Below are 13,092 nucleotides of genomic sequence, written 5' to 3' on the forward strand. Positions count from 1 at the left end.
CCCCCGATCCGCAGTCCTCGTACACTGTCTAGCCCGTCTCTGAGAAACCCCCGATCCGCAGTCCTCGTACACTGTCTAGCCCGTCTCTGAGAAACCCCCGATCCGCAGTCTTCATAGGCCTCTCTCCAGTTGGTTTTCTCGGCTGATTCTTGCCCCTTGTGCCCTGCTACCTTGTTCCACAATGGGGTTCCCCTTTTGGAGCTTATGTTACTTGGAACTTTATCTGTTGGAATTTTTTGAAGCTTGCATCAAAAATGATTTTCTTCGGGAGAAAAAACTGTGTTTACTTCTACCTGAACCCGAGGGCACTATTATCACCAGACTACTTTCAACTAAATTTTCAGCTTGAGATTTTTTAGGACAAAGAGGTCATAGAAATTAGGGCTCCAAACCCTTATGAATCCAGGACTGTAGTGGCCTCTCTGAGAGGAAAGGTTTTCTTTCCTTTTCCTTAAACTCCAAGAAAGGCAAACACTAGCACCCACTGAGTCTCTGAACAATCCCCCTGGGGTTCTTCTCCCCACCGTGGCTCACTCCAACCCAGGGGCAGACCCTAGAGAGGAACTGGCAGATTCCCCTGGGTGGGCGCCTGCTTTGATGTTGCCCCCTTATCACTCTAGACTTATATTTTCTCATTATTTCCAGCCAATGACAGCATCCTTTCCTTTGCGGTTATGTTTTTAAACATTACACCAGCATCCTTTGCCGTCCTCTGTGACACCGGCACAAAAGGCTCTGCCCTATTTGTTTTCTTTAAATCAACATTAACTATTAACATTTAAAACATCTGTGTTGGAACCGTAGCCACTAACAATTCAAACCTGGTGAAACGCTGCTAAGACGTCCACCAACCCACTGGTCTCGTGGCCCGTCCTCAGGCGCCCAGCCCACCTGCACTGAGAGCAGGACGCCCTCTCGGACTAAATGGACGCCTATCCCGTCGCAGTATCCTTCTGAAGGTCCACTGTCTCTAGGATAACGTCCGAACTATTAACGTGACACAATCCTCTGCTGTCAGGGACCCCGCCCCACCCCCCATCTGACATTGGACCCTCTCAATCTCCCCCCAAATGCCAGACCCTCCTAGCCTCACCTCTGCTTTGGTACCCACTGCCACTGCCCCAGCAGCTAATCCTCCCGGAGTTTTCCTGGCCATATAAACCCTGTTGGTTCCTCAAGGTCTTCCCCTGTCTCCCAGGAAGCTGACCTGGCCTTCCTCCCGGGAGCCCGGCCAGCTGTCCTCAAGGTTCACCAGTCCTCTCTCCCACCGCCCTGGGAGCCCCTTCTCTCTGGGACCCTCCCTCCTTCCTGAGCCCTGCCCCCAACTCCAAGCCCTGCTGGCGGGAGCAAAGACTGGATGACGTCACACGCCACACGCACTCGCTCGGGTGCAATAGGGGAACGGACCGGCGGGTGCTGAGCGCAAACATGAAGACACGCGCCTGTTTCTTTTCAGATCCTGAAGATGACTGAACAACACACAGAAAACAGGGCTCTAAGGTCTTCGGAGAAGCAACCCGGCAGCGCAAGACTGCTAATTAGTATTGCAGATGCTGAGAGAAGGTCTCCGGGAGTATTTAGGGACGTTCAGAATGATGACTTCTGGAAGGAACCTTGTTTACACTTTTAATTTGCTTAAGGGCCTTTGATTTGAGGGAGTGCGGAAGTCCGCCTGAGGCCGGCCCTGGTGCCCGCCCTCGCTGGGACTGCTCAGCTGGGGGGGAGCTGCCGCCCATAAGACGCCACTGGCGGCCAGCAGAAGGTGGGGTGTCACCCCCACTTCTGGAGGACACAGCATTAGGGGAAGGCTGGCCTTCACAACACTGCCTACATGGATTATCTATCTTTGATGACTTGGTAAATTACATTAAAACAGCAAATTAATAAATAAAAAATTGATATCATCATGAAAAAAGAGCTTCTGCTTTAAAAAAGCTTCCCCCAGAGGGTAACAACCAGCAGCCACGCGGGGAGGCTGGGGAGGCTGGGTCTCCACGGTGCGGCCCACAGCCCCTCCCTGCCCCTGGCCACAGCCCACACCCACTCAACACAGAGGGACGTCCACTCTCTCCAAGGTCCAGGACATCCACTCTGGGCCGTCCTGACTGCTGTGACATCGGCCAGGACGACCCGGCGTCTGGGTGGAGAAGCCGAGCTCTGGAGGAAAGAGGAGGTGACTGTGAAGAGCCTCCTGGTGTGCACGGCAGGGGGGGGCTAGACGACGTGTCAACCCACAGGGAAGGAAGCACAGCACTGGGGCCCGGGGAAGCTCCTGGTTGTGAGGGCACGTTCCAGAAAGGTGCCTCCACAGCGCCCTGGGGCGCTGAGTACGTGGGGACAGGCCACCCGGCCGGGTCACACCTCTCTCTACTGCCACATGAGCAGGTCCTGTCCAGCCACCTCTGGGCCCAGTGCCCGGCCTGTGACTACCACAGAGCTGGCGGGGTCCGGCGAGAAGGGTGGAGACCTCGAGAGCTCGTCCGGGTCATCAGGCAGGACAGCCACGGTGTACAGCACACGACCGAGCCAACCGTGAGCAGGGTCCCTGGCCACGGGGTCGCCCTCCAGAACCACCCTGCCCTCAGCGCATCGGCTCTCAGTCAGTGCCCTGTGCTGTCCCCCCACCCGGCAACACCACCCTGTGACCGGCCACCAAGCAGGGGCTTTGCCCCGAGCACCGCACTGGGTGGGATAGGTACTGGAGGTGGTCACCCTCCAGCACAGGGTCGGTCCCTGGGCACAGACCCAACATGTCAAGGGCCAGCCCCTGACCAGCCTTGTGGGCGCGGGCTTCTCCCCACTGGGGTCAGAGGAATGCTCACCCTGGTATTCCCAGAGCCATCTGCACTGTCCTCCCGAGAAGTCCTAGCCTGAGCCACAGGGCACAGCAGTCTACACACAACATGACTCCCTGGGAACCGCTGTCACCTCAACAAGGTCAGGGTTGTCTGAGAAGGTGACGGACAAGAGGGAGGAATCCGCCAGGACCTCCAGGCCGCCACCGACAAGTGACACCTGATCCCTTCTGAGCTCATGCACCTGAGGAGTTAAAGCAGGTCAGGCTCCTGCCACACAACCCCCCGCGGAAATGTCCAGTCCCTGTGCTGCATGGCTCCATGTATGCGTCCCGCCCGGCGATGGCAGGCCCAAGGAATGGCGAGCTCAGGGCTGTGTGCCAACAGGCTTCACACCGGCCTGTTGCTTCTTTGGAAAACCAGTCTTCTCCTAAAATGCTCACTCAGAATGAAGTCAGGATTCAGGATGCAGGGAATTCCAGAGGTCAAGGAGAAACAGTGTTCCTATTACCCATAACCTTTTTAAAAATCCTAAATGTCTCTAGCTGAGGTACAGACAATCCATGTAAGCGCCCAGACGTACTTGGAAATGACCATGAAAGAGCCTGCATCCCACTGCAGCTGGATCGGATGGCTAGACGCTCCAGGTCCTCGGGCTCTACTGCCTCCAGTAAACTTTGTCTAATAGCCCAGGCAGCGTGCCCCAGAAGCTGCCCTGAAAGAAAGCAGCATGGTGAGGGACGCCTACACCACTCCCACGGGAACCTGAGAACTCAGCGCTCCACCCCACCGCACACACCAGGCAGGGGTGATGAAAGGACATTCAGACAGGCCTGAACCACAGGCGGGCAGCAGCCCTTGGGGGTGTGGAGCCCACCCCTGCACAACTTTCACTGGGGAGAGGGCTTGGGGCACCCAAGAACTCAACACACCGAGTAAGTACGTCTTTATGGAAAAGACAGAGAAGTTCTCCGAAAGATGTAAGAGGAAACCTAATTAAATGGGAGTTATACCAGGTCAGCAGACCAAAAGATTCAATACTGAAAAGATGTCAATTGCTTTCCATTTTAATTTACAAACTCAATGTATTTCTAATAAAAACTCAGGACTTTTTGTGGCATACGAAGCTTATTCTAATGCTGATTCTGAAGAGCAAACGGCCAAGAATAGCAAAACAACCTCAGGGATGAGAAAATAAGGTGAAAATTTACATCCTGTATCAGGACAGTCCATGAGACCGATAAAGACCATGTGTGCACAGCACGGACGGAAGGACCCACGGAGCACTCGGACATACGCCCGGGCTAACGTGGGCATTCATCTGCAGAGGTCGGGGGATGCAGATCCACAGGGGGAGGATGGCTTACTCGGTCGATGGTACTGAGACACCTGCCTATCCACATGGAAAAAGCAAATGTCTGATCCCTACCTCATGCCATACACAGAGTCAAATTCAAGGTGGGTTACAAAGCCACATGTAAGCGCAAAACTCGCAAGCGTAAATTCTTTAAATCAATAAAGTCAACAACACAGGGATTTCAAACTGGTGTGCGACATGGCAGTAGAATGAAGGAGAGCAGGAGCACAGGCCAGCAGCGGCCGCTCGTGGCGCACACGTGACCGGGGCAGAATTAGCATGCGGAACGTGTACGGACGTCAGTATCTCTCTAAGAACCAGGAGAAGGACAGACCACCTAAGGAAAAGTGGGTCAAGGATGTGAACAGCGGTCAGCACAAACAGGAGAGCTGCTTCCACACACCACACATCAGGGATGTGCACAGCAAAGTGAGGGAAGTAAGAGGTTGGTTCATATTTATGGGCAAAACCTAGAAGTTACGAGGAGTGCAGAGTATGGGAGAAAAGATGAGCTGAAAGAAATCCTCCGTCCGCGTGGGGTGGAGGGCGTGCTGCTAACATCCTGGTGCTCACGCCCTGCGATCCAGAAACTTCCCAAACACGGCATCTCCCACAGGCAGGTGTAGGGAGACAGGTACAAAAATGTTCGATCGAGCATCAAGTGTAATTTTGAAAAACTTGCACACCACTCAAATGTCTTTCAACAGGAGAAGGCATATAGCACGTTGGTACAACAGAAAACCCGAAAGGATGAAAACAAGTAGGACACAGCTGCAGCCACCAACATGAATACGTATCAAAACAGAAAGCGAAACACTCTTCACTTCAGGAAACAAACTGAGGGTTGCCGGCGGGGGGGGGGGGGGGGGGGGGGGGGGGGGGGGGGGGTGATGGACCCTGGGGAGGGTATGTGCTATGGTGAGAGCTCTGAAGTGTGTAAACCTGGCAATCCACAGACCTGTACTCCTGGGGCTAATAAAACATTATATGTTAAAAACAAAATAAAAAATTTAAAAAAGAAAACAAAAACAGAAAGTGGAACAAAGCAAGCATACTGTAAAAGAATTGTTAAGCGAGATACCTTTTATAAAAGTTCCAGAATGTCCACTACCATACTGTGTGGTATTTGTGGACACATGCACGTGTGGCAAAAATACTAAAGAATGCTCAGAGATGATAAAAACCAAATTCAAAGTACTGGTCAATTCTAGAGATGAAGAGAGGAAGCGTCAGTGGTGCAGGTTCAATCTAATTTCTAAATAAGAAAGAAAAGATCTGAAACAAACATTGAAAAAAAAAAAAAAAGGTAGATTTGACCAAGCTGGGTACGAGGCACAGAGGTATTTATCAGATTATCTATGCTTTCCTATACATTTAATATTTTTTATAATTAGAGAAGAAGACCGGGGACACTGGAGATGGTCTTTTCTAGAGGCACCAGGAGACGCAGCTGAGGGAGCAGGAGGAGCCATGGACCTGTGTGGCTCAGTCCCGTGCAGGACTCCATCCGGCCCCACTCCAGGGCCAGCATCCAGACTCCACGGCCCCAGGGGCAGCCCGTCCCTGAATCCTGACCCCGAGTCTCCTCCCAGGTCCGCAGGCTCAGGCTCAGCCCCTCGCGGCCCCGTCTTCCCTGTGACCTTCGCGCAGAGGTTCCGCCTTCCGACCCTCCCAGAGCCGGGCGGCTGGCACAGCTGCCCCCCGTAGGAAGCTCCAAGGGCAGCACAGCACCGGGCTACCCGCCCCCTGCATTCCCAGTTGGTGGAAAGAGTAAATCCAGACACCCCTCACATTATGAGTTTCTAAAAAGTGCATTTCAGGTCCTCAGCAGGTCTGGTTTTGCTTAAGAGATGACAGAATGCAAGTTCAAAATGACTGCGATTAGCTAAATGCAGATTACTTACACGTGACACGCACTTTCTAAAGTGCAGGAAATAAGGCAAAGAAACAGGTTCCCTTTTATTTTTTAGAACAGAGAAACTGTGATAAAAGGAACAATTTTTCACCCTTAATTGCATCATTAAGCCTTCCTTATAATTTTTGGCACTGACATAAAAACGAATAGCCTTCTGGCGCCAGGAGATTTTCCCATGGACGCGTATTGATGTGGATGTATTTTTGAGGCCATTCGAACGGCAGGAATTGTTTCGCATTCTTTGTTCAGATTCAAGAGCACCAGCTTCAGCTGCGCAAGCAAAGTCTCTGCTATGATTTTCTTTGAAATATTCATCGCCGGGCCGCGGCACCTCACCATTTCCTGACAGGCATGCAGAGCACGGCCATTTTAAAATTCGCACCCACATCCCCGCGTTTGGGGTGTGGGATCGTAATGGAACTGTAGATCACACTTCACTGTGCAGCCGAGTCCTGCAGCAGAAATGAGCCTGGTTCTCGTCCGGCCGGCCGCCCCGTGACTGATCAATTATCTCTACGCCAATCTTGATCATCCTTCACCAGACACGTATTGGCATGTGTCTGTCCACATCTGAGAGCGCTCCAAACGGCTAAATGACAAAGGCCACGGCCAATCAACACCAATGACGGCGTTCCATGTGTCATCAGATGAAGGCCGACCTGCACAGCCTCCCGAGGGCGGAACTGGGCAACGGAGAGGCCTGCAGTCCGCCCCCGGGGCCAGGATGTGGGTCGTGGCTCTAGCATACCCGTAACTTCTAACCAAAATGAACATTTTAAAGCAATGTAGGAGAAAAAGAAATAAACATAATAAAAAATACTGGAACATTTCTACAGTTCCTAATGAGTGTTTATTCTCAGGGCGATGTATTATTAGTCAGCGTTCTCTAGAGAAACAGAATCGAAGCATATAGGTACGCGCGTGCATGTGCTCACGCGCGCGCGCACACACACACACACACACACCCTCACATGGAAGGAGACACTGATCGTCTGACTGATTTGAAGGAACTGGCTCCCGCGCTGGCAGAGGCTTGCAGCACCCAAAATCTGCCGCAGAGCCCCCAGGAGAGCTCATGGCGCACCTATGGTAGGAAGGCAGTGCTCCTTCCTGTGGAGGAGGGCAGGCTCTCTTGAATTCAGGCCTAGAACTTTCCGGACGGGGGGCTCACCTGTATTGTGTAGAATGACCTGCTTCAATCAAAGCCCACCAATGTAAATGTTAAGTCCGTCCAAGAACACCTCCCAGAAACATCCAGAACAATACTGGACCAAGAGTCCTCCCAGAAACATCCAGAACAATACTGGACCAAGAGTCTGGGGTACCATGGCCCAGCCCGGCTGACGCACAAAATCAACCCGCACAGCCCATGACCTCGTGATCACCCAGGCCGAGGTCGGCCTTCAACGCTGAAAGACCCCGTCGGTGCGGGGCTGCGTTCCTAGGTCCGTTCAGATACCAAACAACTGCTGTGTATTTCTAATTAATCAACAAAATCACCAACATTCCCGCAGGAGCCACAAACCTTCTAAGGCTCACCGGTAAGAAGCTTCTCCGGAGGTGCTGGGAGAGAGTTCTGGAACCCAAAGAGGAAGGGCAGCTCGCTCCCCTCCACAGCACCTGCTCTCACAGACCAGCTCAGCTCCTGGACCTTCGGGGAGGGGCTAACCCACGAATGTCAAACAGGCCCTCAGCGAAGACCCGCTGAGCAAAGTCACAGCAGCCTTGTTGTCACTGTACTGGCTTGGGACAGGCAGGGGCGCCCGTCCCCACCAACAGAGGAGGAGAGGCTGCACATCACGAAGCCACATCACAAGTTCACATCACAAGGACCCAGCTGCCTGCAAAGTCCTGTCTCCTTTATGGACGGAATCAAAGACATCCTCTTAACGTGGCTCTGTCAAAACAAGCTCTGAAGGACGGCGGGGGCCAGAGCCAGCGCTAAGTGGTGAGAGGGATGGGCTCTGTCCCCAACCTCAGCGGCCCTCACCGCCACCCCTCCCATGTCCCAAACGTCAACACCGTACACCAGGCAGCCTGGCCCTCCGTGAGCCCATGGCCCACTGCCCGGGCTGTTCACGCCACTCAGGGCCGTCTCGGATGCCCTGTCCCAGCTGATAAACTCAACCATTTTTTAAATTTTGTCAAGGACGTCCCTGGCAAATGAAAAGAAAGAGACCCTGCTGTGGGCCCTGATTATTTCTTCTTTGAAGCAAGAAATGACATCACAGCAGTTAATAACTCAAAGCCTCGATCCTCTCTGTAGACAGAACTTGGCCCAAGGAGCGTGACGGTCAGAGCGGGCAAGCGCAGCTCTGGGGAGGGAACCCGCACTCGGTCCCCACTTGCGCATGCAGATGCCCTGGGAAGCGGCCCACGTGGGGGACAGGGAGCCCACGCACCCTCCCCAGGCTCCCTCCAGGGCATGCAGCACAGCCACCCCCTGCCACCGTGCTGGCCCTGAGGGCCTCACCTTGCCTCACCTTGCAGGCTCGGCCCCGCCCCCCGGCCGCCACCACCCAGGGCCCCCCAGAGCCAGCAGCACCAGTGCCCACGTGCCAGAGAATGACAAGGCCCACAGCGCCTTTTCTGCTCCGAGAGGAGGCGGACCCCATTTCCCCAGCTGGCAAGGGTGGCCCCGTGTCCAAGTCCAGGACCAGGACAAGCTCGCAGGAGGCAGCATGCCATGAGGGCCAAGCCACAAGTCCACTCCCCAGGGGCCACTTGCAGTCCTCCTCCCTAGAGACTAGAAGCTTCCTCAGAACACATCCTTGTGGGACCCGAACTGGGAAGAGCCAACAGAGCAGAAGAAACCTCTGCGACACCTGCCACCTCCAGGTGAGCACCCGCAGGACCCATGTCCCCCCGGAGAGGGGACAGACTCACTCTGTTCGTCCCACAGAGTGATCAAGGACATGTGCTTGGTCCCGAATGTTAGGTTTCCAGTATCTTTGACGGAGATTCCCCAGTAACTCAGCTTCCCGAACACGTGGGAGCAGAGAAAGAAGGGCCACAACCATGTGTGAGACAGAGCGGGGCGTGGGCTCGACCGGCCTCCAGATACACCCCCACCGCCGCTGACACGGAGCTCCTGGTGGCCGGGCCACACATTACCTGGGTCTTGCGCCAGCTCATTGCTTGGCACTGTTGGGCGGATGCCCTTCAACGGACGCATGGATAAGGAAGACGTGGTCCATATACACTACGGAGTATGACGCCTCCATCAGAAAGGACGAATACCCAACTTTTGTAGCCACATGGACGGGACTGGAAGAGATGATGCTGAGTGAAATGAGTCAAGCAGAGAGAGTCAATCATCATATGTTTCACTTACTTGTGGAGCATAACAAATAGCATGGAGGACACTGGGAGACGGAGAGGAGAAGGGAGTTGGGGGAAATCAGAGGGAGAAGAACCATGAGAGACTGTGGACTCTGAGGAACTGAGGGTTTCAGAGGGAGGAGGGTGGGGTCAGGTTGTTTGGTGGTGGGTATTCAGGAGGGCCCGGATCGCACGGAGCACTGGGTGTTCTACGCAAACAGTGATTCATGGACACTATACCAGAAACTAATGATGTGCTGTACGGTGACTAATGTAACATAATAAAAAATTTTAAAAATAGAATAAGATGCGTCAAAAATCCCCCAAAGTAGAAAGCACAGAATAGAGAACCCCAGGTACCCAACTCGGGATCCACCATGATCATACGTAGCCAAGCCTGTTTCATCTCTGACCCCCACTCGGACCACAAGCTGCTGGAAAATTCTGAAGAAAATCCCAGCCATTGCATTGCACCCACAAATAGTTTCTTTTAGAGCTAAGGGCTATTTCTCGATGCCTCCCCACAAGACCGTTATCACATCCAAAAGCAGTTAATTCCTTACGGCGATGGCAGCACGTCCCTGAGGGGCTCAGGACACACCACCCAAGACACGGCAGGCCGCAGAGCGCGCGTTTATGCTGAAGGAGCAGACAAAGCAGGCGCCGGAGGGACTGCCGGACCCTCCCTGGAAGGGGACCGGAGGCGCCCACTGAGCGGTCCCTCTCTCCACCCGTCCGCACGTCTGTGGACGAGGCCCAGGGACGCGCACCGGGACGAACCAGCTCCCACGCTGTCCCGTGCTGCTCCACTGCCCACCCTCCATCAAACCGAGCACAGACACATGCAGGATGCCCTGTTTCTCCGGCCCTCGCTCCCTAACGATGGCAGCCGTGCCACGGGGCACGACATGACATAAATTCGGCTTCCCTTCTTTTGCTGCTCTGGCCTTGGCAACAGGGTCAAGATGGAGGGAGGCGAGGTTCCGTCCCTTCTTCTCCAGCCCGAGGGCCTCTCCACGGCTGCCTCGCTCCACACAGGCTCCAAAGACGCACACGCGGGCCTCTGCGGGCCGGGGTCTCTGGTCTCCTGGAAGCTCTAGGCTCTCTCCCTCTCTCGCCGCTCCGTGCTTGTGGGGGACAGTGGAGCCACCTGGGCTGCGGCTGCCGAGCTCCCATGGCGAGCCGAGCCGAGCCGAGCAGAGCTCCCATGTGGGGGCTCGACTGGAGTCAGAGGGGACGAGTTTGGCGAGAACGGATGGCGGAGTGCGCCCTGGGCCTCCCCGCACAGCAGGAGGGACACGGTGTCCGTGGTCTCCCGGGATGGCATGACTGATGCGCAGGGGCTGCCGGAGGGACCCGCCTGCTATGGAGCCCCCGGGAGCTGCCTCCGACAGCTTCCGAAGCCACCGTGAGCACCCTCCGCACCCAGGACTTCAACAGGGTGACGGGGCAGCTCTTCCGTCCCCTCTGCATGTACCTCGGGTCTCCTGCCTATGGAGGAACATGCCCTCGGAGACCAGGCGATCGCCAGGAAAGCACCCCCGTGCTCACATCTTGCCTTTATCTGCCAGCGGATGCCCCAGAGGCCTGCGAAGGCAAGCCGGTGAGGTTCTATTTAGGAATCATCGTGAACTCACAGACGCTCACATATCTGATGTGTTTCAAGCTGCTGCCCTAATTCCTCCTAACAATCTTCCCACGTCTGGCCGACGGGAGCCCCTCGAAGCCGGACTCCCTCTTCCCACAAGAGGCCCCTGCTGTCCTCTCGACGACACGTTCCAGACTCATCGTGAACGCTGCCCGCGTTGGGCTTTCCTGAGGGCCCAGCTCCTTCTAATGGGAACGGCGGAGACTCCGCGGGGTGCTCCTTGCCACCGGGCTCGTCGCTGGGCTCATAATTTACAGGGACGAGGGCTCGAGGATATGATTTTATTTCTTTTAAGGAGAAGAAAAAAGCACGGGTTCACACTGAGTCTTCATTCATATTTAAGATTATAGGGTTTTCACTTCTTGGATTTTATGCTTGATTCTCTCTTATGTTAAAAATCTTAGTTCCTATAGCATTATCATAATTACTTCCTTTATCCTAATACATGTATTTATGTCTAATGTATGTATTGCGATGCGTGGGTACATAAATAATAATTTCAAGGTAGCACTAATATGATTACCCAGAACCTGATTACCGGACAGAGTTTCAAGTGTTTGTGCAACTCTTGGTCCTTCAGAGGCGTCTTACCAGGGCCGCACATTCAAACTGCTTGAAAGCCTCTTGGAGGTAATGCTTCTCCGTGTGATTAAGCCCCACAACTCGAACTCCAGTCAGGTTCATTTTTTAAGTTTTAATTTTGTTCTTGCTTTGTAAGGACAGCTCTCTTATTTGGGTTCCGCCGGGCTTCACAATTATATAACGCGACACATCACTGCCAAGTGAGCACCGGAACCAGGCTGCCCCCTGCCCCCAACCGGGTGCCCCGAGGCCGGACCTGCGGCTCCATCCTGGCCCTGATGGTTTAATATGCAGCAGAAGCAAATGCCTGGGTGCTCAGGAAAGGCACGTGTGTCTGTGTGTTCACATGTGCTCAGATTCTCCCCATCACCCGGACAGGTAAATGGGGGACCGGCAGCCAAGAGCCCCATGGCGGCTGCCGGGAAGCACCTGCAGCCCCCCTCGCTCCGCATGCGCCACAGAGAACAGGCCTGTGGGCACAGCATCTTGTGTTTTCTCCGACGTACCTTCTGGATGGCTCTTGAGTCGACGGGTCATACGTTCGGTGCCCTCTGTGCTCAGTCTCCCTGGGTTCCTGCTCTCAACCTGCAGAAGCATTTGCCACCGCCTGCCGCCTGCACCTTTCCTGCCAGCCTGCGGGACGGTCAACACGGGCCGAAGGTTCGCCTTTGGTGGGCTTTACATAGTCTTACTTCCATGCAAACGCGACTGCACAGACCCGGCTGGTGAGCAGGCACAAGGGGCTGTGCTGGCTTTCGTCCTTGAAGCTCGTTGCTCTGAGATGACCTCTCACTCAGTTCTACGAAACAGTGGAGTGGCCCCACGTGCCCTCTGCCAGGCAGGCACTGCCCTTCTGACCTACAGGCAAGGGACAGTGACCAAGTCCGCAGCCTGTGCCCGTGCCCTTCACGGGACTTACAAAGGAGCCCTGGGCGGCTCGACCCACGCGTCGCAGCCAAGGTGTTCGCCACACGCGACTAAGCCATGGCACGTTTCTCCCTGCGCACACCGCTGCACTGAGCGCTTCTAATGTGGGCACATGATTTTAACTTTACTGTTGAAATAAAAATGTCATTTGGTGCATTCATCAGGGCCCGTGGGTGTGGACGTGGGATGCCCGTGTATCTGTGCACATGGGTGTGGGTGTCGGCGTGATGGTTTCTAAACAAAGTCTAGCTGGTCTCCCCTCTCCGGGTTCCCGGTGAATAGATGTTAATTCCAGCCAGAGAGACGACACTGCCCAGATCCTCTCATTTTTTCTCTTTGGTAACTCATACGCCGAGAAGAAACGAGAGCTCTCCACCGCAGCTGTAGTCATCGGACCAGACGCGGGCTCTACGCTTTCTGACCCCCGTGACTTAGGACACGCACGTCTGAAACTGTCTTCCTCCAACAAACGGCGACCCTGGGTGGGCAGAACACGCCCGTCCCTGGGCCTTTTTCACGTCTGTCTCATCCCTCCTGGCTTGCTTTG

Source organism: Mustela nigripes, chromosome 6 (genome assembly GCF_022355385.1).
Source record: "Mustela nigripes isolate SB6536 chromosome 6, MUSNIG.SB6536, whole genome shotgun sequence".
Classification (NCBI taxonomy): domain Eukaryota; kingdom Metazoa; phylum Chordata; class Mammalia; order Carnivora; family Mustelidae; genus Mustela; species Mustela nigripes.